Source organism: Pollicipes pollicipes, unplaced genomic scaffold (genome assembly GCF_011947565.3).
Source record: "Pollicipes pollicipes isolate AB1234 unplaced genomic scaffold, Ppol_2.1 Scaffold_3447;HRSCAF=4054_pilon_pilon_pilon, whole genome shotgun sequence".
NCBI classification, from domain to species: Eukaryota; Metazoa; Arthropoda; class Thecostraca; order Pollicipedomorpha; family Pollicipedidae; genus Pollicipes; species Pollicipes pollicipes.
The window spans coordinates 32,522,759-32,548,583 of record NW_023596297.1 but is presented as its reverse complement, the minus strand read 5'-3'; the positions used below and the strand labels follow the sequence as shown (position 1 = coordinate 32,548,583).

Below are 25,825 nucleotides of genomic sequence, written 5' to 3'. Positions count from 1 at the left end.
CCGCTGTTAATTCATCTATTCTGTACACTTCCTCCTATTCATACTGCTGTTTTCCATGAATTATCCTCCTCTTGTCCATATTTCTATTTCCTGCGATGTCTGTTCCGCCGCCAGCTCCATTACCATCATGTTCTTTTCCCCACATTGGTGGACACATGTGTGCCCGCTTTATCTCCTCCGACTTCTTTTCCCCTTGCTCCGCAAAAGGCGAGAAACCTCTACCACGGCATTAATCCTGCTCTGGAGATATATCGCACCCGGAAAGCAAAACAACGACGGGGCCGGTGGAAACATCTCTCGTCGTGTTAGTGAGCACCAGAGCGGAAACCCTTCGCCCGCGGGCCTCTAGACTCCCGTGTCGCGTCGGGTTTACGCGCCGAAGCGTGGCTCTTGCCTCTGGCAGAACCGCTGCCGTGATGTGTCCACACCACATCACAATAATGCGTCTGGTATGAATCACCAGCGCATTATGCGCCTATGGCCTGCTGCCGTGTTCGAGGGAGCACGCGTCACATTGGGCGGGGACTCGGAAAGGTTGTACGATACCAGAATTCTGACAGGCGTACTATAGTCACGTGACCCTAGAAGAGTAGCCATGGCAACCAAGGTTGGCTGATGGCCATGCGATCCAGCGGCGAGAGCTGTTAATTGGCGCTCTTCGCATCGCTGGATGCAAAACGTTCAGTGCAACATAATTGGGAAAGGCAGAGCAAAATACATAATTATCAACATTCAAATGATTCAAGCAACATATCTAGTAAGACGTCGAGTGCGATCTAACACGAGTGAGGCGATAACGGACGTGAGAGATGTCAGTTATCATGACGGTCATGCCAAAACGGAGGCAAATGGAGTCGGACACGTCAGACAGCCGTTCCCAGTGGGTCCAATCATTGCCTTTGAGGGTGTCTTTAATCAGAATGAGGCAGGCAAGGGTGCGCTTACCTAACATTGGCACGCTAATTTACGGCTGACATTGCTCGACGGCTAGCTGGTGTTGAGCCCGGTGCAGCTTGGCGATTCTAATCGACATTAATGTATTGTCGATAATCTGCGTTTTGGCGAAGGTGGCCAAAGTATTGCGGAAACACAAGTATTTTGTAACAGCCTTCTAACAGCTTACACCGCAGCGTCTCATGTACTTCGTGATAATTTGCAAAGCGAGTGACACTCGACACTTTCCGACCGCCTACTGGCGCACCTGTGTGTTGGACAGTTTGGGATCTGCCAGTGACATGTACCCGGCACATTTGCCTACATCGTGCAGTTGGTTTGGGATCTGCCAGTGACATGTGCCCGGCACATTCGCCTACATCGTGCAGTTGGTGTAACATCTTAATCCGTTCTGGCTGTTGAAATCCAACAGCAATCCCCCGACGGAAAAAAATCCCTGGTTTGCGCACGACAACGCGTGCTGATCTGCACATTGGCATACACTTCGTCGCAGATCACACAGCGACTGATCTGCACACATCGGCATACACTTTGTCGCAGATCACACAGCGACTGATCTGCACACATCGGCATACACTTTGTCGCAGATCACACAGCGACTGATCTGCACACATCGGCATACACTTTGTCGCAGATCACACAGCGACTGATCTGCACACATCGGCATACACTTTGTCGCAGATCACACAGCGACCGATCTGCACACACCAGCTGGTAATCTCCTCCCGTGGCCTCAGTTAACGTTGCGTCGCTGCGACACCCTGCCTTTAGATCCGGACCCGGGAACAATGCCTGTTCCTCAGCTTTTTTGTGATTTGAAAATTGGAATGGGGGTTGTGCAATTGCGGTGATAACGCAAAGTTGCAGAAAAATTCCGCCCGATCAAGCAGGTTGTATGCAAATGCCTAGCGATTCTCAGCATATAACTTTCAAATATTGCTCTTTTCGCTGCTGAAGCAGTGTGAGCCAGTATCAGTGATCACACAGATCGAAGTTTTTGGAAATGGTGACGACCGGTCGGTTTGGGTCGTTCAACCTGAACGTCTCATAGTCCAAATAGGTATCACGCGGTCTGTAGCCTCGCTCGTGAGAAGTGTACTCAAGTGGAGTCGACTACTTTGCACGCCTCGGCAACTTTCAGCAGATCCTGGTTCAATGTTGACTCAGATGCTCCTAATCGGGGAGGGAACTCCCTTATCGGCTGTATCGGCACAATCCCATGACCCAGTCAGCCGCGTGACCCTATCCAGATTAACTCTTGAGAGCGGTGAGGGAATTTTGTTTGGAGCACCTGAGTGACGCAATGCAATCTATCAAGTGGACTTGCACGTCCCGATGCGGATTACCTTGATGTTTCAATGGTCAGTGATCTAGTTAACTACATCGCTCTAACCTTTAAACGTTCTGATGCCACACGTGGGTTGGAAAGGAAAGACTCGGGGGACAGGCACCGCTTGAATGTGACTGCATGCACAGTTCTGCACCCAGCATGCCTGTTATAAACATCATCAAACCGAATCCAACTGAACCGAAGAAACTAAACCAGTCCCATCGGGATGATGAGTCATATCCTGCAACTTCCAACGTCCCTTAACGCTGCAGGACCAGGGTTTACAGGCTGGGGCAACTGCCTGAGAGCATCACGAACGAATCCGTGGACGGGCGTTTTGCCTGATGCTTTTCGCCACGCTCTGAGCTCGCTACCGCAGCTCCGATGTCCGCACGCCGACCGGGACAGTGTGGCGACCGGGTCACGTGGTAGCGTTCGCGCCGACCTTTTGGAGGTCCCCCGGGTGGTGACCTGTCGTCCGGCGGTGGTATTGAACGTTCCTCCTGCCTCGCGAGTACCTCCAGACCAGCGACCCCATGCCGGCACTGCAGCGGGGCCCCGAGTTGGACACACGTGCTGGCCGACACGCGCTGGTGACCACACCCACGCTGCGGGGACCACCCACCGGGCGGACACCGAGGTCCTCCGTGACCGTGGCGCGCGAGAGAGGCCTTGCCGGGAGGAGTCGGGAGGAATGCCACAGAGTGCTCGGTGGTACGGGGGAGGTCACTTCGGGGCCTTGGTAAGTGTTTTAAGGTGGCGAAGAGGATGGCGCAATATCACGGATGAATGGACGTGTAGTAACAACAGCAGAAACGTTTGTTATGTGAGCAAAGCTACATGGATATTGTTTCTTCGAAAGTTTAATTTAACCCTGGCCATCTCAGCCTTCAATAGGCATCCATGGTGACAGAATATCGTCATCAGGTTGGTGTGGTCTTGGTCATTTTCTCTTTGCATTTTGCCTCTCATAAACTAAGCGAGCTTTCGGTGGCAAGCGGTCAAATCGGATGATCGGCCTCACCAATGCCGTGTATGCTTTCCACCAGATCATCGCGACCTAGGCGACCTGAACGTACGAGAAAGCCGTGCGTTGAGCACACCTGCAACGTAGATTGAAGAGAGCAAGAAGCATTTTGCCGTCATTTCGTGGCTGCCTGTACCCATGGAATCCAGGGGTGTAGCCACCAGTACCAGCCCCCGCCCCCCCCCCCCCCCCCCCCCCACCGCATTCATGGATCGGCTCAACCATGTCATCGTTTAAATAAGTCAGTGAAATGGCCAAACGAATCAGGCATGTTATGTGAACATGTCAGCCATGCACCGTCGACGTATTCTGCATACCTATGACATGGGTCAGAGTACTGAATCAATTACGGTGGCATATTTTATTTCGGTCAAGGCCAGGGTGAGGAATTTCTACTGCAGTGCAATTAACTTTGGCGGATCGCATGTCACAGCCTACGGCGAGGCAACAGTCTCTCGCCCACTTTGCCTGCACGGCTACTGCCCAACCACCAGTTACGTGGCTCGAAGAGGGCCGATAAATCAGACATCCCCCGCTCCGAATATTCCCAGCAAACGACGTCGCCACCGTTCCCACCCGGCTCCCCCGCGCATGGGATGGCTTCTCCATGACGTCACGGTCTTCCCGCGGCGTTAAGAGCTCGGCGCCGGTCTAAGTGCAGAGGCGAGCCTCCAGCACCGTCTCCACCAGAGCGCGAAGGCTCACTGGTGGCACGGCACGGCGCCTGAGGGATGGGGGCCGGGAGCGGGGCGTGGGGGGGGGGGCTGGCAGCTGGCTATGACACGCCGCGACCTGAAATCCAGCCGTCCGTCGCGGCGCGGGTCGGTGGCGGCGCGGCGCGCGCTGCCGACACCGCGGCCGCCTCGCCGCCGCGAGAGAATGTCACGCCCCTGGCTGGCGGCGGCCCGTCGCGCCCCGCCCCGCCCCTCCCCTCCGCCCGCGGCTCGCAGGCCACACATGACGGCTCAGAGTGGGGAGGGGTACGGATTTAAACGTAAGAGGGTATCGTATTAAGGAAACTGGGAAAATGTTGCAATCATGTAAATATCTTGATAGTTATTCTCAACTTATTTATATCACGCCATGCATATTTATGTAGTGTTAAGAATGTGACAAGAAATATTTCCGAGCAATTAGACAAAGACTAGCGTCCACAAAATACTTGAATGGGTGTCGAGAGCACATAAAAGCTTTCCTAATTCCTTTTTCGCAGCGTTTGGGGTCAGCAATGCGGTGGTGCAAGTCAGGGCGCCACAGCAAGACAATCAGCAAGTCGCAAAGGAGTTAAATCGCAAGAAACCAAACAATGTTGAATGCAGAATGACACGTTTAGTTACCACGTTGGTTGATCATCACTCGCTGTCACTAGCGCCCCTCTGTGCTGTGCCGCAGGCCGCCGCCGGAGGCAGGCGAGGCAGCGCAGGACGGCTGCCCGTGTTCTCGGGGTGCGGGCGCGGCCCAGGCTCATTAATCACATCTCGGCACGGCCCGTCGGCCGACAGAGTCTGTGTGTAAGACGGCAGGCGCCGCGCCTAGGACGGCCGGTGACGCTCAGGCGGGCGGGCGGGCGGGCGGGCGAGCGGGAGAGGGAGGGAGGGAGAGAGCGAGACGGCCCCCGATATCGCGCCATTAACAGCAGCTGTCTGGCTTGAGTGCCTCGCCTTTCTCGCGGAGATCCTTGGGGAGGGCAGAGGCTGGGGGCCGGCAGGCAATGTTCACAGCGCCTGGTATCTGGGCAGCGTACAGGACCAGAACATGGCCAAGGGCCACACATCTGAATGCAAGACATCCATCAGCGGCCTATCGGCAAGCATGGTGAGCACCTGACTGTCGAATAAAGGCAAAGACAGATGAGGGAGGTCCGGGTGTGTGGACCGCGGCAGCGGCGGGGCCGACAGGCTGCGTTTGCGAATCTCCCGGTCGAATGAAAACCGTCTCTGTGAGGCGCTAGAGATTCCTGCCGCGCTCTTAAAGTGCTGACACCGACACCGTGCTTGAATTGCCTTGTTACCGAGAAACCACCAGGGAAATGCGCGTTAAATTATATGTCTCACTATCCGGCGGAGCCTTTTCACCTCAGATTGTTGGAACAGTCCCGGGCTACGTATTAGCAAAATAAGGTGGCTGTGGATATTCCCTACCTCACCGACAGCGCCTATCGACCGTAAAGTTGATGTTTCAAACTTCTGACAGTGCGCCATTGTACGGCAGCGAAATAGGGACTCCTCCCGCGGTTAACTATTGCGGAGGTTAGTGCAGAATCCTGTTTTAGTGGCAGCGGCTTCTCTCTTAGCGCTCCGCACCTTTACCAGCTTCAGCGCAAATATAAGGCTTTTGATATTTTTATCGATGTAAGCCTTTCGATATTAAGTTTTCGATATAAGGCTTTTAATATAAGCCTTTCGATGCAAGTCTTGTATGCATATATATTCTGCGACGAGCGTTATGCTTCACTGTGCTCACCAAAGACGAGAAAGTGGACGCTCTTCAGCGCTCTTAGAATGACAAATTGGCATGCCTGCATCCGGCACGACCGGCTTGGATCAGTCGTCCGTAATAACGTACTTCCGTTATAAAGTAACGCAACATAGCTGCTGGCGATAAGCTTCCGAGGTCGGTAATGACAGTCAGACTTGTTCGTACTAAGCAATTCATAGTTTCCCGGCATTTCTGAAAACCTGGCGCGCTGCACATCACTCACAACGGCGCGAAATTCAAATAGTGACCAAGATAGGCCACGATAAAGCTTCTCTGTTTCGTAATCTGTTCCATCATTGGAGTTTGAGGGGCAGAATTGTGATGCTTGTGCTGAATAAAAATGCTCGTGTTTCAGACTCTCATATCGATGTTACAATTGCCCGCCCACCTAGTGCTAGGAAGCCAGCGTCCAAAGTCAACTTTGCTGTTTTGCCCTCGTTTGAGCATTCAAACTACCGCTTTGCTGAAGCTATTGCATCGTTCAGGAGTTTTTGTGATGGTTTAGACCAATTTTCAGGATTTGTTTCGGTGATACAAACCATTCCCAGCTCTCAGATAGCTTACAATAAGCCAGTTTGGGGAAGACTCCAAGCCTACTGCACTGGTTTGTCAAGTTTCGACTCCAAGGTGTTGCTGCTTGCGTTTTTCGCGCAATTGCGCTGCCCTGGTAGATGTTCTTTTTGCTAATTTGTTCTACCACGTGTACAAAAGAGAGAAAATTCCGCCGAGCACAGTAACATCCGAGGGAAAATTCAAACTGAAGCAACCGCTGGTCGAAACAAAATGTGCTGCTCAGCTTTGCTTAAGTGAACACTTAAAAGGCGTATGCACGCTGCCGTAGCAGTACCCCTGAAAGCGTATTTGGGACGGGCTTGTTCGTCATTCCGCCGCCTGTGACGTGTCGTCGCCGGCACCTCTTAGGCCGGCCAGTCTGTAGGTACCCAAGCGTAGGCGTGATGAGCGACAAGCCAAACGCGCGGTATGCCTGAGGCTGTGCGTACCATCTGACAAAAACTGAAAAGAACTCTGGCTTACGTGTACAGGATTCTTACGAACGCCAATTAGAGTTCCTGGAGGCCTGGGTCCGTTGTGGACTGGAGACAACAGAACCACTGTGCGGAGAGGCAGACACGAACGCAGATAGACACAACATCGCTTGACCGATAGCCTGGCAGGCTCACGTTCCACTAAACGTCGACGTCGCAGCTGCAGCCTGTCTTTCGACGCTGAGTAAGTACGCTGATTGCAGATTTGGCGGCGACACTCCCTTCTGACCTCAGTGGCCGCTGCCGCCGAGCAGCGTCTTCGCCGGCACCAGCCGTCGGGCGCCGTCGTCGTTGACACTGACCGTCAGTCAAGCCGGGGTTCAGGCGAGCCCGTAACACGGCTGGCTGGGTCTGAATCCGCCACGTAACGCCCAACTGCTACACTTCCGCTCAGATAGCTCTGCGTCGCCGCCGCTGCCGGCAGCGCGGAAACGAGGGCCAGCTGACGACCAGAAAACACTTGGCTGACCGCGCGGAGCCGCTGTTCACCGCCCGCCCACCTGTCTCCATCCACGCGCCACGCGCAGCGTTAGCAGTCGATCGGAATCTGCCGGCTGACGCGAGGGCCTGCTCCCCGTCCACCCGGCTCCCCCGGCTGCCACGCGGAGCAGCGGCGACCGTCCATCAGAATACCACGGCTGCCACAAAAACATGGCCGGCCGGCCCTGCGGAATCCTTCGGCCGGCAGCGACACGACGTCCACACCCGACGGGCCCCATTGTCTCCGGTCTCAATTGTCCGGCCCGACGCCCATTCGCCGGCCGGCCATGACACGCGCGTGGCTGACGCTCCCGCTCGGACGCCGGAGCGCCTCTCGCCGATAACTGGACAATGGGGCGGCGCGACACAAACTATCGACGAGCGAATACCTAATGGAAGATTGATATCGCTCCGGTGTGAGCGCTGTTCTGGCAGCGACGCGCACTGTTCGCCGCCGCCAGCAGCCGGCATTAGTTGATTAGCCGACGCCGGGGCGGCGTCGACGCGTCGGGTCCGACCGCGATCGGCACGCGCGCCGCGCCGCCCCGACCCCGCGCTGCCCGCCGAGCACCGCCGCCCCGCCGCGGCCGGCCGATCGTGTTATACGAGCGGCTTTATTCAAATTGGACGGCGTGGAGGGGACGGCATCGGCGGCTGTGCCGGCGCGGCGCGCCGCTGCAGCGTGAGGCCCAGCGTCACGGCTGGTCGGCGTCCGGGCTCCACTCCCCGGCAGCTGACCTCATGCCGCTGGAGCTCCACTTCCTGACTGCTGACCGGGCAGGTCTGGGGGTTGAGTGTCGCCTGGAGTCTGATGGCAAGCAGAGGATGAGGTATCGGCGTATCCGGACTGAGGACTTTGAAATATGCTGTCAGGTGCATTATGCATCTGCGCCTAGCTGCGATGAGGAGTGGCGCCGAATGCATGTGTCGGTTGTCAGCTGTTCCTACACTTAAGCTTACGAAGTAAAGTGTGGTTAAAGCGGTTACTCCGTGTATCAAAGCTTCAGTAGTGGCTTACACGCAAAAAACTGAGTTAAGACATTTTTACGTCGGCCCACCTTGTAATACCACATCAATGCAATGGAGGTTGCCTTAAGCTGCATAAGCCGTTCTACGCCGGACAATAGGGTGAGAACTAATCTTTTTACCTCCTTGTGGCGACGGACATCACATATAGACTTATAGTCCGAGTGAGGCATAGCTGAATACATAATTTATTATCTAGTTTAGTACTTATCGAGTGATCGCTGGAATAGTAAGCCCAAATTTAACAACCTATGAGAGAAAATGCATCAAAAGGAGCACGCGACGCGCGTTACGCATTGGGTGGGAGAAATATTACCATTTCAAAGCGGCATGAGCTCTCATGAGTGTGTGTTTTCCTCACGCCCTGGTTTAAGCTTGCGGCTTCGTTCAGCCTCCCAGCCCCAGACAACCTCCCTGCCCGTGTCCCCCCGCCATTTTGTTCCGTGGCCAGTCTGTTGCAGAAGTTGTCCTCATTACTCCACACCCAATGCTACACCGGCATGGATGTAAGGTAATGATATCTCCATATAGCCAACACCGCACCCATGCTCACCCTGGTCGGCAACACTGCTGGTCCTCAAGTGCGGGACCCTTGGCTGTTACGAGCAACGCCCCCCCCCCCCCCCCCCCCAGGTGCTATGACAGGTGCGCCAAAGTAGAACGTATGCTGTGTGCACATTTTCTTGTTTGTTCTTTTACGGCTTGTTAGTTCTAAGCGTGCTATTCCAGTAATCGAGGCGCGTCGATAAGCATAGAAACAATCTGGTGAATCGCTTATACCAACATCCCAACTTGATTAAGTGGTCTATACATCATATCAGTCAGAGTATACCAGGGATGAAATGACGTTGGAATCCTTCTAATTGAGCCGATTTCCTGGACTGGCCCCAAAGAAGTCCGATGCATTTATTAACATCATGGCCGCAGGGTGTCTCGCAGCCTTTTGCTTATCTAGAAAGCTGAGCAATATGCTACCGTACTTGTCTGAGTAAGGTCGCAGATAACCAGCAAGAGTAGGTTTAATTACAAAAAAGAACAGCACAAACATGTCTGCTGTTCTGATTTTATCGCTTAACGCAAACAACTACGTGCAAATGTCGCCTAAAAATTTACTGCAATATTTTGCTTAGAAGTCGCCCTCGCTTGGCCACCAGCTGCAAGAGGTGCCACTGTACTGGTCAGAGCGGCAGCCCAAGTAGACTTCAGTCTCGGACGCAGCAGGCAGGGACTGCGCTCTGCTAACGCTGAGCAGCCGAGATCTGCCACTCTTAAAGCCTCGGTATGCGGTGATTGGTTTTGAATACACTGGTATGGTTACATTAACTTACATACATAGATATAAGCAGTTTTACATAAATCCTACATAAATACCGTATATGTATATATATATATATATATATATATATATATATATATATATATATATATATGTGTGTGTGTGTGTGTGTGTGTGTGTGTGTGTGTGTGTGTGTGTGTGTGTGTGTGTGTCGTAGTAATATCATACGTTATGCAATTTATACAGAATGTGTACAAGTCTAAGAACTCACCAACATTGCCATCACCGCTGATGGTGAAGAGAGCCGCACCCGCTAACTCCCAGCCTCTGCTCCTGCGATCACTGTTCCGGCAGTCACCAGCTGCGTGCGTGGCGACAGTGAGTCGGTGACGTCACACCTTCAGACGCGGCAGCTGACCGCGGGCCGGACCCGCATGGTCGTGACGGGCCGCTCCAGGCCTGTCCGGCATGCCCGGTAGGCCGCGACTGTCGCTGCTGCCCGCTGCGGCATCCGGCGCGCACGTGCGGCACGTGCCGCAGCCCAGCGCACGCGGCGACACGTGGCGATACGGGCGGAACAGTGCCGGCGACAGACGAGACGACGGCGGAATGGGTGCGCCGACAGGCTGTCTGCCGCCGGCGGCGACGGCGCGGCTGCAAATAGCCCGCCGTTCAGCGTCACGCCGCACAGGTGACAAAAGAAAAGAAGTCTCCAGGGCGTCTTATTAGGGCTCTGCTCTCACGCTGAGAGGATGCTGGGCGAATTTACATAAGTTGGGAGCTAGGGTTACACGAAATGTGAGGAAGAAGTGTATGTAAGCCGATCCCAAAATGTTAGAGACAAACGGCCATATCAACCACAAATGAGCTGTGCTGAATAAAAAACAATCAATTATGATGGGCAAAATACTTTCATAGCATATGACACGATTTTCCACATTCTGTGCGAGCAGCACTCGTTTTCATGAACTGGTACAATGTGATAAAAGGCTAAACGTAGCCTGATTTACGTGCTGAGAATCGCACACTAGGCCCGTGAAAGGAGGAATACAATATCACTGTGCCACGTTCAAGGTGTAGACAAAGACCTGGCAGATTGTTAGCGCTTCATTACTTCTTGGACGACTTCAGTCCCATGTAAAGGAACAAACATGGTGGCAAGGCCATCGAAGAGACCCGAAGCTCCTTCTATGCCCACATTGTGCGCCATCTCAGCTGCAGAGGACAGGAGCGGCGCTCGGACACACCACCAGCTCATTATATGGGATGTCTCAACAACTCGCGTCCTCGCCGTATGCTGGCCAATTACAACACCTTCGCAGCCGTATTCCCAAGCCGTCATCATTCCCACGTACGGCATGTCAAGGTCAACGCTCTGACATCCTGACGAAACCAGCCATGTCAGCGTGCCGCCAACATGATCGAAATCCTCTGGCTTATTTTGCCGGTTCAGAATCGTAAAATAAACAGCAGCGCTGGCGGCAGCAGGGCGCCCCCCCCCCCCCCCCCCCCAGCCAGTCCAGCGCCGGCCGAGGGGCCGGGCCAGAGCCAGAGCCTCCACCAGAATGTGTCCAGACCGTGACCCGTGACCTCGCCGGCCGGCCTCCCACACGTCTGCCCTCCGCCCGCCGGCTCCACCGCTCCACCGCCCGCCGCTCCGCCATCCACCGCATCCCGAAGCGGTAGACGCTGCGGTTTATGGCAGCGACGGCCGGCGGCCGGCCAGCCGATTTCGTCTCGACGCCCGAATGGAGAGCGCCTGGGGCGGGAGCCTGACCTCGGCCGTTAGCCAGAGCCGTCTCCATTTGTCCTCGATGTCGGCTCGCGTCTCGGCGGGTCCTGGCGCCGCCATGACGTCATTTTCCATCCGAGAAGCGGCGCGCCCGGGCCATCGAAGGAAACTGATGTGCAAACTTACTGCCGAGGGCAGCGACCCCATAGCCGCTATACGGAGTCCTATCACCCCCACTTCAGCAGTCAAGTTCGCTGCGTAGTTGGCAACAGCGCGTAACCGCTCCGTTGCGCCCCCGCATCGCCAAGGACCGCCGCATGCGCACATTTCGTCGAAGTGCCGTCAATTTGCAGCCGCCGGCTCGCCTCGGCGGTCGACTCGGCCAGACGGTGTCCATTTTTCGGCGGCGGCCCGGCCGCAGGTGGCCGGCGGCCCGTGTTTATTTTGAGGCGGTCGTGGATTACAGAGGCGGCGCGCGACAGCCGCGGTGCTACGCGGCTCGGCCGGCGGCGTGGCGGTGACGCCGTTAGTTATGACTGTTTACTGCGTACGCGCTGATGAGGTGCGGATCGGACAGCATTGGGCTGTCGGGTAATCTGGTGATTGGATTGCTGGTGTGAAGCAGCCGGGAGTCAGCTTCGGGGCTGGGAAGAGCCCGGGGGAGCCTGCTGTCAGTAGGTGTGATGCTTTATGACGACAGTGTGCGTTTTTAAGCGCAAGGATGTTGCGACCCTGCCGTGAGCTTTCAGTCGGGTGAACCTTCGAAACTGCAAGTTAATGACTGCTCTTTAGAGCCGACAAATCTGGTACGTTCATGTTATTTTAGCAATCACTTCGCTTCTGCCACATTACTCCGTGAAGAGTGCCACAGATGTTTATTTTACCCCCTTCCTAAGCCATTGACCAACCGCAAAAATGTGCAAATAACTTAAACAAACTCGGGTATATCGGCGTAACCCAACGAACAGAGATCTTCGGCAAAAGACTCGAATCCAACAGAGTCGCATATAACATTCTCAAAAACGGAGCCGACCGTGACGTATTCCCGAGCGACACATATCCAAGGTTGACTTGATCGTCCGTTTCGGCCGCCGTCCTCTGTCGAGCTGTTTGTTACAAAACTTCAGTCGGCGAGCCACGGCGTCCGGTGTCTTTTCTCGACCCACTGTAGATTGCGCAGAATGTGTGGCGACAAAGCGTCGCCGGGCAATACGTCAGTGACACGGACGTGAGTTATTGAGATCAATGTACGGGCGTCGACATCTCGCGTCCTTGCCGGAAGTCACATTGATCTCACTGACCCGCCGTCTCAGGCTGAACCCGCTGCCGTGCCAGATGGAAAAACAACACTGCATGTGAATGATGGCGTTAATCACATTCATGTTCCAGAGGCTTTATTCCAATGACCCCTCACGCAGAGGAATGTCGTAATTCGTGGATTAGCCTTTCAGCGATACGCCGACAGAGGTGGGAACAATTTGCCTTCACCTTGACCTGCGGAAAGTGATAGTGGTGGCAGACATATCAAGCTCACGAAGATTCCAGCCTATTTGCGGTCCCCATAACCCAACCTTTGGACAAGGGCACGAAACCGCTGGCGTCTGTCAGACGTCATACCCGGATTTTTGCCGTTCACCCGTTTAATCTGACTCCGGTCAACACGTTCTGTTGACCAGCGCCACGCCACCACATCGTGTTCGGACATGATCATCCGCCTGCTGAGAGCTCGCCCAGTGTGACCCAAAAGCCGCGCCTCCCCCTCCCCTCTCCGCCGGCGGGCGGCAGGACACACGGCTCGGCGAAATTCACCCGCGTGCCACGTTCTGAGGCCGGGCACCGTCACCCCTCCCCCACCCCCGTCCCGCCCCCGGCCCGCCTCCTGCCGCCAACACGGCGCGGCGCGCCGAAAATAGGCGCGCGCGCCCGGCGGGCCGGACGAAAAACGCGGGAAAAATTAGAGAGATCTATTTGACAGGGATGGCGCGACGGCGGGAGGCGGAGCTGGCGCGGCCTGGCTGCGCTCTTGACACCCACAAGTCGGGCGCAAATGAAGCCCGTCGTGACTGATTGGCGCCGTTCGCACTTCACAGTTGTTCTTTGCGCCATTCTGCCAGATACTCGAGCTGTCTTAAGGAGAAGTGATGAGAGACGACGCGGCACCATTAAGTGAACGTCATCACCAGGCGGTTTGAGTGACGTCTGGAAGACTTGGGTGATGGTGCACCAGCTGAAACGTGGGCGACCCGTCACCAGTTGCCGTCACAGGCAAGTGGCGTCCAATTTATTTTGACGACACGCTCACAATCGGTGGACGTCTTTCTTGTCCTACAGCACCGCTTTCTCAAGGGCCTGAGGCTTTCAGGTGTAAATGTCGAAACTTAAATCCCCGCTGAAACGACTCCGTGCTAGCGCTTGGCAGTGTCCCATCGCTGACTTGCTTCATAGCTTTTCATGCGGATGAGTCAGAAATCCACTATATTTTTGCCCTGCACGTGGATCATCGGCCTCTCGCTGAACTTTTTTAGTTGGCAAGGTAGAACCGCAGCGAAAAAAAAACCAGCACGTGGGAGGAAGCCCTATCAGATCCCCCAAGCATTACAGCCAAAGCGCTTGAATCGGGCTTCATTCTCCGCACGGGAGTAGACGTTGAAGGCATTCTTCAGCCGTGTGCGTCTGATTCAGCAGAAAACGAGGAGAGCTGAAATGACAATTTCCGGAACAGATTCTGCTGGCAGAAGATCAAATCCTAATAAACACGACACTGAGTTTACAAGCAAACATCCGCTATTCGCAGCACAGCGAATTAAAGGATGGCTTTTTCTTTGGAAAGGAACCGGGGCAGCACTGCGATGTTTTTGTGAAGCCTGGCAAAGCCCTGTAAACCAAGTGGTTCGTCGCTTCTTGCGTGTCTTTTTCGCAACTTTCGACGCTGCTGCCAAGCGGTTCTGTGACGGTGCAGTTGTAACGAAGGTGACGGCGTCAGTAGAGCACCGGGTCCACCACGTCTTTGCGGCACAGTTCGCAGGATACGTTTAGGGCGGCAGCCTCCGCAGATGTGTATAGGTACTGCTCACATAATTTTTAGAACACATCCATCTCACATGGCAATGGCATGTGGGCTTAACTAACAAGTCCCGAGCAGTGATCGGTGCTCGCACCTCTCCATGAAGGTGGGCCCCTCCAAGTCTCTCACGCTGTGGGTGGGTGGGCGCGGCCCCGGTGAGCACCCCTCCCCCTCCCCCTACCGTGGACGAGGCGATCACGATGCTGTCCGATAGCGCTCCGACTCGTTGGTAATTAATCAGGCCATTTATCAGTGACCGGACGGCGTGGCCGGCGGGCCTGCGCGGGGCGCATGCTGGGCGGCGGACACAGCGGCCGCCGTAAAAACCGGGCCCGTCGGCAGGCCAGCGATGACTCGATAACCGGCACGGTTGGGCGGCCCGGCCAGCGGCCAACGCCGCGGGCTGGGGTCACCGCTGCTCGGTCAGTCGGACCGGCTCACGCGCCGTTTAGCTGTAGGCGCGGGGGCTGTCCACGGGTGGGACTAGAGTGCGAGACACCCAAGAGTGGGGCCGCGGCGTGAGCGTAGCCCAGGAGTAAGACTGCAGGGCCGGGATGGTCCCCAGTTGGGACTAATGTGCATTTTATATGGCTCTGTAAGCGGAAGTTTGCATGGGAGAACCAATAGGGGCGAGATCAGAAGTTCAGCTAACTGGCTACAGGTGCATGTTCACCTCGGAGACATCCCGTTCGGCCAGATCAGCTGTAATGCACTGGTTGCGACCTTGCTGCAGATGGGTTGCACACGGCGGAGGCTATGTAATTACCGGATTACCGGTACCGGCCTTCGCCCCGTGCCTCCTTTCCCGTCAGATGGAAACTACTATGGAGAGTTTCCGGCCTTAGTCTGTGGAATATCATAACTTCTCGAGTGCTGCGAGCGACTGTGGATGCGCTTGGTTTCGACTTGCGCTGTCACTTGGCTGTCTGCGACTGGTCCCCCCCCCCCCCCCATCATAGGTATCAAGCACGTAGCTTAACGCTCAATCTGTTCGGATTCAGACAATGTCTTCTAAAAAGTAGGGAACAGGGAAAGAACACATTGGCTCTTCCTGCGCACCAAAAGAAGTGTGGCGTCAGACGTCATTATGCCCTCTGATGCCTTCTGAGCCTGAGATCATAGGCTAAGCTTGGCAAAACCAGTGGGGGAGGGACGCATTTCTGGGCTGATCCCCTTATGGTACCCGAAATGTCGTCCGTCCTCGCTTTGCCACTGAACGTTGCCATCTGCGAAAATAAAGATCTTATTTCGTAAGTTGTTCGTGGTTGTGTGCACTGTTTGGAGTTGTCCCGATGGTGGTGTCGAAGGTTTGGAGGGCTCCCTGTCCGGTTGGAGCGGCTAAGCTGCAAGGTGGGTGCGGGGACTAAGTGCCGGGACACCTTCAACTGAATATGATCCTTCGTCCCTACCTGACGCATGCGTGAGGACTCTGTAACATTCGCTGCATGGTCAGCCCCCGGTGGTCCCGGACCACGCGTGTGTGGCATGTGAGCAGCGCCGTCGCGGTACGGAAGTGCGGCACGCCGTCTGTTCAGCTGTGGAGTGCTGATGAAGTTCGGTTAGCTGCCGGGACTGGCCCAGCACGAGCTCTAGCTGTGCTGGGGTTTTCCCCGCGCTGGGTTTGCTAAGCTGCGCTGCATCGGGCGTGGTCTCCTCTGGTCGAGTTTACCTTAAAAAGGGAGATTAGCAAGGGCTTAGCCAGCCGGTGTCTGGGAATATATGGGTTCATGTATTTTAGAGCCGCCTTTTAGAGCAGCATTCATCTCCTCATTTAAATGTAAAAGTCGTTAGGCTGCAGCCCAGCTCTGACCGGTTCCAGTCGTGACTTGTTCACAGGCTCGCGGGAGTTCAGCTACTTCACAAATCCGTTCTGCTGCCGGCTCAACGGCCCGGTCGGCTTACGCGTTCAGGAAGTCTGTGCATGAGCTTAGGCTTCTGTTTTCAAAGGTATGAACATTTATCATACATGACATACCCGGCCTGGCACATGCACGCCCAGTCACGTCATAAATAAAACACATGCTCATTAAGTGTGTACCGTGCAGAAGGTGCATCTATTTGATTGCAGTATATGCCACTGGGCAAGTGTTTGTCAGGGACGTAGCGATACTCGTAACAATGGAAAGCACGCAACGAAAGCTTAAAAATCTTTTGAGCTCACTTCTAAGTGCACCTATAAAACAATGCATTTTACTTGCAGGTAACGCCATGCCCCAATGAATCTCTGACCCAGTTGTACACGTCATTGGCGAGTGGTGTACCCTCTAATTGTTGGCGCGGCACACGCAACACCGTCGGCAGGTTAACGCCTGCCGATGCGGTGATACGGAGCACAGAGGCAGCCCGTCACCTCATCGGAGCATGTCACTCAACACCTGCCGACGCGGCGGTACAGAGCACAGAGGCAGGCCGCCGCCTCATCGGAGCGTGTCACAGGTGTCGCCGTCCAATCAGACGGACAGGCCGCCGGTCCTGCCTCACCCTGAGGTCTCGTGATCGCGTCACACCCGGGGAGAGCCGCAGCATGTGCAACGCACGGCAGCATCAGCACCGCAGCGCGTCAGCACAGCAGTGTGTGCAGCGCACGGCAGCATCAGCACCGCAGCGTGTCAGCACAGCAGCGTGTGCAGTGTACGGCAGCATCAGCACCGCAGCCTGTCAGCACAGCAGCGTGTGCAGCGCACGGCAGCATCAGCACCACAGCCTGTCAGCACAGCAGCGTGTGCAGCGCACGGCAGCATCAGCACCGCAGCCTGTCGGCACAGCAGCGTGTGCAGCGCACGGCAGCATCAGCGCTGCAGCCTGTCAGCACAGCAGCGTGTGCAGCGCACGGCAGCATCAGCACCGCAGCCTGTCAGCACAGCAGCGTGTGCAGCGTACGGCAGCATCAGCACCGCAGCCTGTCAGCACAGCAGTGTGTGCAGCGCACGGCAGCATCAGAACCGCAGCGCGTCAGCGCAGCAGCTTGTGCAGCGCACGGCAGCATCAGCACAGCAGCGTGTGCAACACACGGCAGCATCAACACCGCAGCGTGTGCAACGCATGGCAGCATCAGCACACCAGCGTGTGCAGAGCTCAGCAGCATCAACACAGCAGCGGGTGTAACGCATGGCGGCATCAGCACAGCAGCGTGTGCAGAGCTCGGCAGCATCAGCACCAGAGCGTGTGCAACGCACGGCAGTATCAACACCACAGTGTGTGCAGCGCACGGCAGCATCAGCACAGTAGCGTGTCAGCAAAGCAGTGTGTGCAGCGTTCGGCAGCATCAGCACCGCAGCGTATGCACCGCACGGCAGCATCAGCACCGCGGCGCGGGCAGCGCACGACAGCATCAGCACAGCAGCAGGTGAAGCGCACGGCAGCATCAGCACAGCAGCGCCGCTGTGTTGCTCGTCAGCGAGAACAAGTGACGGCTCCCGGTAGCCGCCCGAGCCGGTGGCGAGCGGCTGGCGGCCGGCCAGCCGGCGACGGCCAGACAGTGGCGTACAGATGGGTGCGCGGACAGGCCCGCAGATCTGGACCGATTCGCGGAGCCGAGCACGCCGCTGCCAGGGGCAGCTCGCACGCGTCGCCCGCCCGCGCCGGGCCCTATATTGAGGCCTTTTCCCGGATCCCGAGCCACATGCTGTGGCACATGGTGGGCCGGCTCATCCATTCATGGAGCCTGGTGGAACTCGATGCGTCCGGGAATGGGTTATTCAGTGATGAATTCGCTCACGATGTGCCGCGGGACAGCTGGACAGCACGCTGACAGGAATCGTCCCGCCTCTGCCTGGGTTATTTTAGCTCACCTCGTGTTGCACACGATAGGTCTAAGCCACGCGTGGGAAGCAGGGGGCGGACCACTCGAGCGCTTCCAACTGAATGTGGGCCTTCACCTCTGCCTCAGACACGTGTCAGGCTTCTGTTACAGCCGGTAAACGGTAAGTCCTGGGTGGTCCTAGATCATAGCGCATAAGACAGAGGCTTGCAATTGGGCGCCGCCCAAACCACTCAGGGGAAAGTCCCGGGAAAGGGAAGTAGGGAAGCATGGAAGTGCGGCACGCCGTTTGCTCAGCTGTGTGGGTGCCGATGAAGTTCGTTTAGCTGCTGAGACCGGCCCAGCACGAGCTCTGGCTATGCTGGGGCCCTCTCCGCGCTGGGTTTGCTAGTCTGCACTGCATCGGTCGGGGCATCCCCTGGTCGGGGTTAGCTAGGACGGGCTGAGGCCGTCTTGATCACTGTTGAGGGTGCGCAACCATGCCGCTCAGTTGGTGCCTCAAGACTCTCCAATCTCTGTTTGCGTACCCAGTGTTCGGTAAAAAGCGTCGTTGGACGACACCGGGGTCTTTACTCAGATGTGTGACACTGTGCGGCGGTCTTTGCAAGTGGTTCACTTCTACCAACAGAGAAAAAAACTGTCTGCGCTCTTCACTTCGCAGCAGCGATGCAATATTGTGGGCAGGCTCAATCGCATCGTTCACTTCACGCATGGCAGGTTAATGCATAGATTAAACCCCACATGCTGCAATGCATCTTTTTCAACATTACACAGCGCAATTACTTGCTGTCCTGCACATGCATGTCCCTGCTAACGCCCACGTCTTTCTTCTGTCATTAAAGTTTGTCGACTGCGTACAAGCCATTCACGACCAATCGTGCAGCCGCCTTCCAAATTTTCCAGTCTGCTGTCCAAAGACAGGAAACTGTCTCAACGGCCAGCGACGCCTATTTTCCAGGCTGCGACCGCAAAAAAACGCTCACCCCGCAGCCCTGCGCATCCCTCATCAAGAACAGCACCGCCGCCAGATAGGCGACAGCCGAGCCCCGCGCGCGGTCGCGGGCGCTGATGGACGGCCAGCGCCGGGGAGGCGAACTCCAAACACGGCACGCGGCGCAACCCAAAGCGGCCCATCGACATCGTAGAGTTGACCCAGGTATGGCCCGGCCGCCACCGGCGCTCGTTCGTACACGGGGCGTGCCGGGACCGACCGTGCTTGTCTGGACCGGCGGGAGAGCCGCTGAGCAGCGTGGGCAGCTGTTCCCACCGTCATCCTGCCTCGTGGGACCGAGCTGGGCGCTCAGGGATTTCCGCTGCGAGGCAATCCCGTGCTTTGTGGTTTAGTTGGAGTCGCTGTTTACGGTGGTGGTTTTGGTCCTTTCCCGAGATGGTTTATTGGACAGTTCGATTGCTTCTTCTGTGTCGTTTTTGAGATGACGTAGAATTGGGCCGTAGGCCTTGTCTAGGGCCATGTAGTCGTTTTGTGGGATAAGTATAACCTATCGATTCTGGCTGGGCAGGCATATGGTGACTAACGCTATTTACAAATTGACCCAAATCCACTAACGTAAAGCCATGATTCTGTCATCATGACACATCCGTTTTGGTTATTTCCGCAGAGCTTAGCGGAATTTCAAACCAAAAACTACTGCCATAAAAGTCAAGAAATAATAACAAGCGCCATGTCCATTCCATCCATTCAGTCACCGCGGTACCGCATGGATGTAGACGCTCTTAAGAACCCATGTCTTAAGAACCCACGTCTTAAGAACCCATGTCTTAAGAACCCATGTCAAGTCTTGTATTCCTTTTATTCAGTATGCTCGGAATAATTCATGCTCCTATCTCTCGACCTCCTTATTTTCACGTTCCTCTAGGGCCTCTTTCTCGCGCTTCTCCCCCCCTCCCCCTATTCTCCCCCTCTCCTCTCCTCTCTCTCTCTCTCTCTCTCTCTCTCTCTCTCTCTTTCCTCTCTCTCTCTCTCTCTTCTCTCTCTCTCTCCTCTCTCTCTCCCTCTCTCTCCTCTCTTCTCCTCTCTCCTCCCTCTCTCCATCTCCTCATGCTCAGCCGGCGGCGCCACTCTGCCGCCGTCCGTCTCACTCGCTCACGGCCGCGGCCGGGCCGCGCCGGCTCCGTCTCGCCTTTATCGGGCCGGCCCGCTCCGCTCATTCACTCAGCCGACCGCGAGTCATTGCCGGCCCGGTGGCCGCCGCTCTCGCCGGCGCTCTCCGGTGCCTCATCGCCGTCTGTGTGACGCATATCCGCAGCCATAATGTGGGCGCGAGGAAGACGCCGAGGGTCCGCGACGCCCGCCGCGGGCAGCCCAAGGGCGCACGACAAGGGCGGCCGGCGGGGGACGGTCGCTGCGCGAGGAAGACGCCGCGGTCTGCGACGCCCGTCGCGGGCAGCCCAAGGGCGCACGACGAGGGCGGCCGGCAGGGCACGGTCGCTGCGCGAGGAAGGCGCCGCGGTCTGCGACGCCCACCGCGAGCAGCCCAAGGGCGCACGACGAGGGCGGCCGGCGGGGGACGGTCGCTGCGCGAGGAAGACGCCGCGGTCTGCGACGCCCGCCGCGGGCAGCCCAAGGGCGCACGACGAGGGCGGCCGGCAGGGGACGGTTGCTACGCGAGGCTGGCCGGCCGGCGGTTGACACACCGCTCTGCGCGGCGGCCGGTGGTCGTGGCCGCTAATTATGCGCCCTGTCGCGGAGCGTAACGAAATCAGGCCAGCCTAATGAAGACCGGTCGCATGATTTGTCGACGGCGGTTTAATTAAATGATACGCTATCGGAGCTTCCAATGGGTCTCACCGTGTACACACGACCTGATAACTCATAGCGCTCAAGGTCGGGTTTGGCAATTTATGCAAATGGGTTTTTGCGCAATCAGCAGATGCTGATTGCGCAAATGTTGTACACACATTTGAGCAATTTGGTGGAGAGGAGCGGGTTTTTCAATTTGGGTGTGATGCTATGCTGGTTCATCTGGTTTCCGCATATGCCCGGCAATGGCACCTCAAGTCATCATCCAAATGCAATCTGCAACTGACGTGGGTGTTCAAATGCTTTCGTAAGCGTCGTCCTAATTCGCCTTACTAATCCTAGGTCAACTTGCTGGTAGTTAATGATGTGCGCAAGGGTTCTGCTCAAAATGCACTCTGATCCGCATCTACGGCACAATATATTTTCGGGTGGTTTGCGGGAGGCGTTATTGCGCAGAAAAAGATCCTTTTCAACGAGCACGCTCCGGTTGGTGTCATAATTTAAAAAGCAACATCGATTAAAACAACCAGGCAAGTATGATGACTTTATATATAGGTCACCTGGTGAAAAGATCTCAAACCCATTCAAACAGGCCGCTTGAATGCACCTGCAGGAGGTGATTTAAAGCGTTCGGTTCCTCGCCGTGGCCCCCCGATACCGATGCTCTGTCCACCTTTATTGTTAACGTAGGTTATTGTTGACGGAGGTCTGTCCACCTTTATTGTTAACGTAGGTTATTGTTGACGTAGGTCTGTCCACCTTTATTGTTAACGTAGGTTATTGTTGACGTAGGTCTGTCCATCTTTATTGTTGACGTAGGTTATTGCTGACATAGGATTCACTATAAAGATGGCATGTATTCCAAGTGATTACTTTCAAGTGTGTCCTTCCACTGCTTTCATTCATTTCGACTGGGTCGCCACAATTTTGACCTCAAAATATGCATTGATGCATGCTCACCCATTTGGCATGTAGGGTTTTATGACGGAGGTCGTGTAGATGAATGTCGCATAATTTGACGCTGTTAAGCACCTGCTGTGCAGAGCACCCAAAAATGTGGCCGGGATGGGATTAAAAAACAGCTTTGGTTTTCAGGCATCGGTGAGGCATTTTGGTGTTTTGACATAAATCAATTAGCGTCAAAGCAGTGTTAATTAGTTAAAGACAGTTTAATTAAGTTTAAATCGGTTTGAATTAGAAGGGATCAGTGGGATGAAACAGGATGATGTGTGCCAAAACAAGTCAATATCTGCACCAACTGCAAACTGCGAGCATTTCGATCGGCCATGATTGGACATCTTTGCTCCTGATTCAAACATTCGGGCACAAAGCAATCGAGGTGCAACCACATGAAGGATTAACTGCGCAATATGAAAGCTCCGGATTGTTTGATCTATGCCTCGCCCCACATGCACTCCATTCATGCCCAGCGCGCTTCACTGCCATAGTTCAACGAGTCATCATGGTCAGCCACTGAAAGCTCCCACCGCGCCGAATTTCGCGCTGACGCTATTTTCCCGGCGGGACCTCCCCACACAGACTGAGCATCGGTCGGCCTGCTGTTGCTGTCGAAACCAGACCTGTTCGTCATCATGCGCGCCTATCACCACGCCAGCTCTGCCCCGTCCGCAGGGGCCAAGCAAGCACGAAGTCTTGTTAATGTTGCAATATTATCATCGTTAATCTTCACAATATTGGCTCAAGTATTAATGCACACTTGCCGCTCCAAATGATTAGTGTGTGTGCTAGGTATCACGCAATTTGACTTAACATAATTGGATAACACATACAGTTTTTCATTATTCAGCTGGAAACAAAATATAAATGAAATATCTTGTTTTTTTAAACAAGCACAGTCGCCAGAATGTTCTGGTGTCAGACCTGGCTGGGCCCATGTCGCATTAAATCGCTACTATATTTGCAGCTGTCTGCAAGCCCCTGGCTTACAGCGAAATCTGGCTGAAACGTCGGCTAAGCCCCCAACAAACATACACCCCATCACCGGGACACCGCCTCGGCACACCGCCCGGCTCCACCCGGACTCTCTGACGCCCCCCACCCCCTCTCGCCGAGGCCCTCTGACGCCCCCCTCCCACACCCACACTCAGCCGGCCCCACGCCGGGTGTACTCACAGGGTGGTGACACCGGTGCCGTTCAGCCGGTCGGGGAGCCTGCTCAGACCGGCGTTGGAGCAGACGACGGCGCCGTCCTCACAGGAGCAGACGGCGGGGCAGACGCCCGGCTCGGCGGCCGCCCGGCCTGCTAGCAGCACCGCCAGCAGTGGCCCCAGCAGCACCGACAGCAGCGGCGCCAGCGACGGCGCCAGCAGCGGCCGCGGCACTGTCCTGCGCGCCATCACCGGCTCCGGCGGCCGCTCGGAATCACGGACATCACGGACACGCGTCACCGACCGGCGTCAGCTGACATTGCCTGCAACAGGAGAGATGTGACAGGTCACGGAACAACGCCAGCCGGCATTTTCTGCAGCAGGAGAGGCGCGATGCGTCATCGGAACGTCTGCTGACATTGTCTGCGACAAGGGATCATGCGTTCATGGCGCCGAACGCATCTAGTTTCGCCCTGTCTGCGCTGCGCTGCGCTGCGCTGTCCACAAAAGCGCAAAGACATTATTAGCTTCGGACATAGCTGCGCTTCTACATTGCTGCTCCATTCGGCGTTGCCTCACAAAAGCGCATAGGCGTTATTAGCGTCGGACATAGCTGCGCTTCTATATTGCATTATCGGTGTTTGCGCACTCGTGCTGCGCTGTTTGCGGATAATGTTCTTGGCACGCCACTGGTAATGGAAACCGACGGCATTCAGCGCCAAGTTTAAGCCGTTTACACACGTGATGGTTACTGGCTCCGTGACCGCCATGGAGCGTTCGACATGTGCCGGGCGCTAAGCGACATGGCAACGCACGCGGGACATCAGTTCTGTCACATGTCGTCCACGTCCGTGTTCGTCATTACCGCAGTACGCTAGCCTTCCTTAATTCCGTAATCATGACGTTCGAACACCAGTTGTCATTACTTACATGGTGGATATTACAAAACGCGGTGTCACAGGCCGAATCCATCGCCCCCAACCAATGGATAATGCATGACCTGACGTCCACACGCAATCATGTTGGTCGGTTGTGGAAAGTTGACTATCAAGCAGCTCAGATTTGCTGCTGACGGTGTGATAATTGTGATTTTGACCGGCAAGATTGTCGTATGCATTAAATATCTGCCACATGTATGTGACCGATATCGAGCGCACCCTTACAAGAGTGTCCTGGCGAATGCTGTTCGCTAGATTACGTATTCGACACTGTATTCACCAAGCTATAAATACTAGTAAATACCTATAGTATGATGTTAATTCTCCTTGATGTGTAAAAGGAATACATGCTTCGGTGTCACTTTACAAGCACTTTTTACTTCTTCGCTGGAATATCATTGATATCATTGCGGGCACTTTGGTTATGCTGTTCTGTTCATTGTGTGTTTTGCTCTAAAGCTGCCATCGATCCAGTCATAACATGTCTATTATTACAATTTCGGGTAACCTTAATAAACCTCCTAGTAGCTCATGCACCGTACAGCTGGCAAGCTAGTTTCTTTCTACCCACTTTTGCCCCGTAAGTTATACTACGCCATTTATGACCTGAGTAGAAGGACCAAGGTATGAATGAGCACGCTTCGTCTTTCCAAAATCTGCAGACGCGGGGCAGATAGGTCTTCATTTCTATCATCACGTGACTGGAACCGGACGGAAATATGATATAGTGGCCGAATTTCAACAGCACTGCTCACTTCGCTGTTAACTGGCGCCGGTCTCAGCCCGGCCGTCAAATTCATGCTCTGCTTTGGTGTGCCGACTCAAAAGCAGAAATCAGCTCCTATACATGCCATCAGGTCAGGTGCGTTTCGTCGGATAGCATGACTAACGCCGAACTCTCTGACGGGATTGTAAATCACGCGGCACCATTCGCATGGTGATGGGATGTTTCGTCTCGAGGTCACGTGGACTGGTGTCACGAGAAATGCCTATTTATTCGGTCAGCCGACCATCTCTATCCACTTCCACACTCGATCACGAGGGCCGTTGGAAATGTCCCAACGTAGTAATTTGAATAATGCTAATTTATCCGCCCGCAGGGCTAGAAAAGACACCAACAGCAAACCTATCGCGTTGTTTGGCATTCCTGGCATGTGATCAGCCAGGCCAAGAGCTAATGCATCCGCGTTTATAAAAATCTCGCTTATTAAGACTGGCATCAATGCAAATGATGTTTGTGTAGCTTGCTCAGCGCTATCCACACCTGCTCAGGCCCCCTGATCGCGTCCGCTGTTTCCCTGCTACCACTCACGGCCACGCTGGTAATGCTAGGCAAATATACACGGGTGTGAACGGCCACTATTTAGTCGCTGCTCGCTGATGAGCCGCCAAAACCAAAATATTGCTGAGCGATGAACAGCTCCGCCGAAGAGCGCCGGACCACCCCGTCCGCGCCCTGCCCGTGAGGGGTGTTCCCGTCCACTAACGTTTGAGCCGGCGTCTCGGCGCGTGCCACCAGCCGCCGCAGCCGCCTCGTGTCTCTGCACAGCGCGGCCCGGCGTCCACAGCGCGGCACACTCACTCGGCCCGACTGGCGCGCCGCCGACGAGCGCGGCGCGACCAAGTCGTCGGTGTGACGTCACAGGTCAGAGAGCGTCGGCGCCGACGGCGGCCGATCTGATTGAGGGCCGGAGCGCGCCGGGCATCGGCTCCCGGGGGGCGCCAGCCGCGCTGGGCCATTGTCTGGCCGCCGCCGCTCCCGTCGCTGCCGCCGCCGGTCCCCCGCGCGACGATGGGTCGCGACGAGACGACGGCTGCGGCGACAGTGGCGCGGGAGGCGCAATC

The 25,825-nt window shown here is 55.5% G+C and overlaps 1 protein-coding gene across 1 annotated transcript in view; it reads right to left on the bottom strand.

Moving 5' to 3' along the window:
• Window positions 1-23,203, bottom strand: part of LOC119092458 (follicle-stimulating hormone receptor) — a gene marked incomplete in the record, with an annotated part of 42,696 nt that extends 19,493 nt beyond the window's left edge. The window contains 1 exon segment of the mRNA XM_037215420.1: window positions 23,068-23,203.
• Between the last annotated feature and the right edge of the window lie 2,622 nt (window positions 23,204-25,825).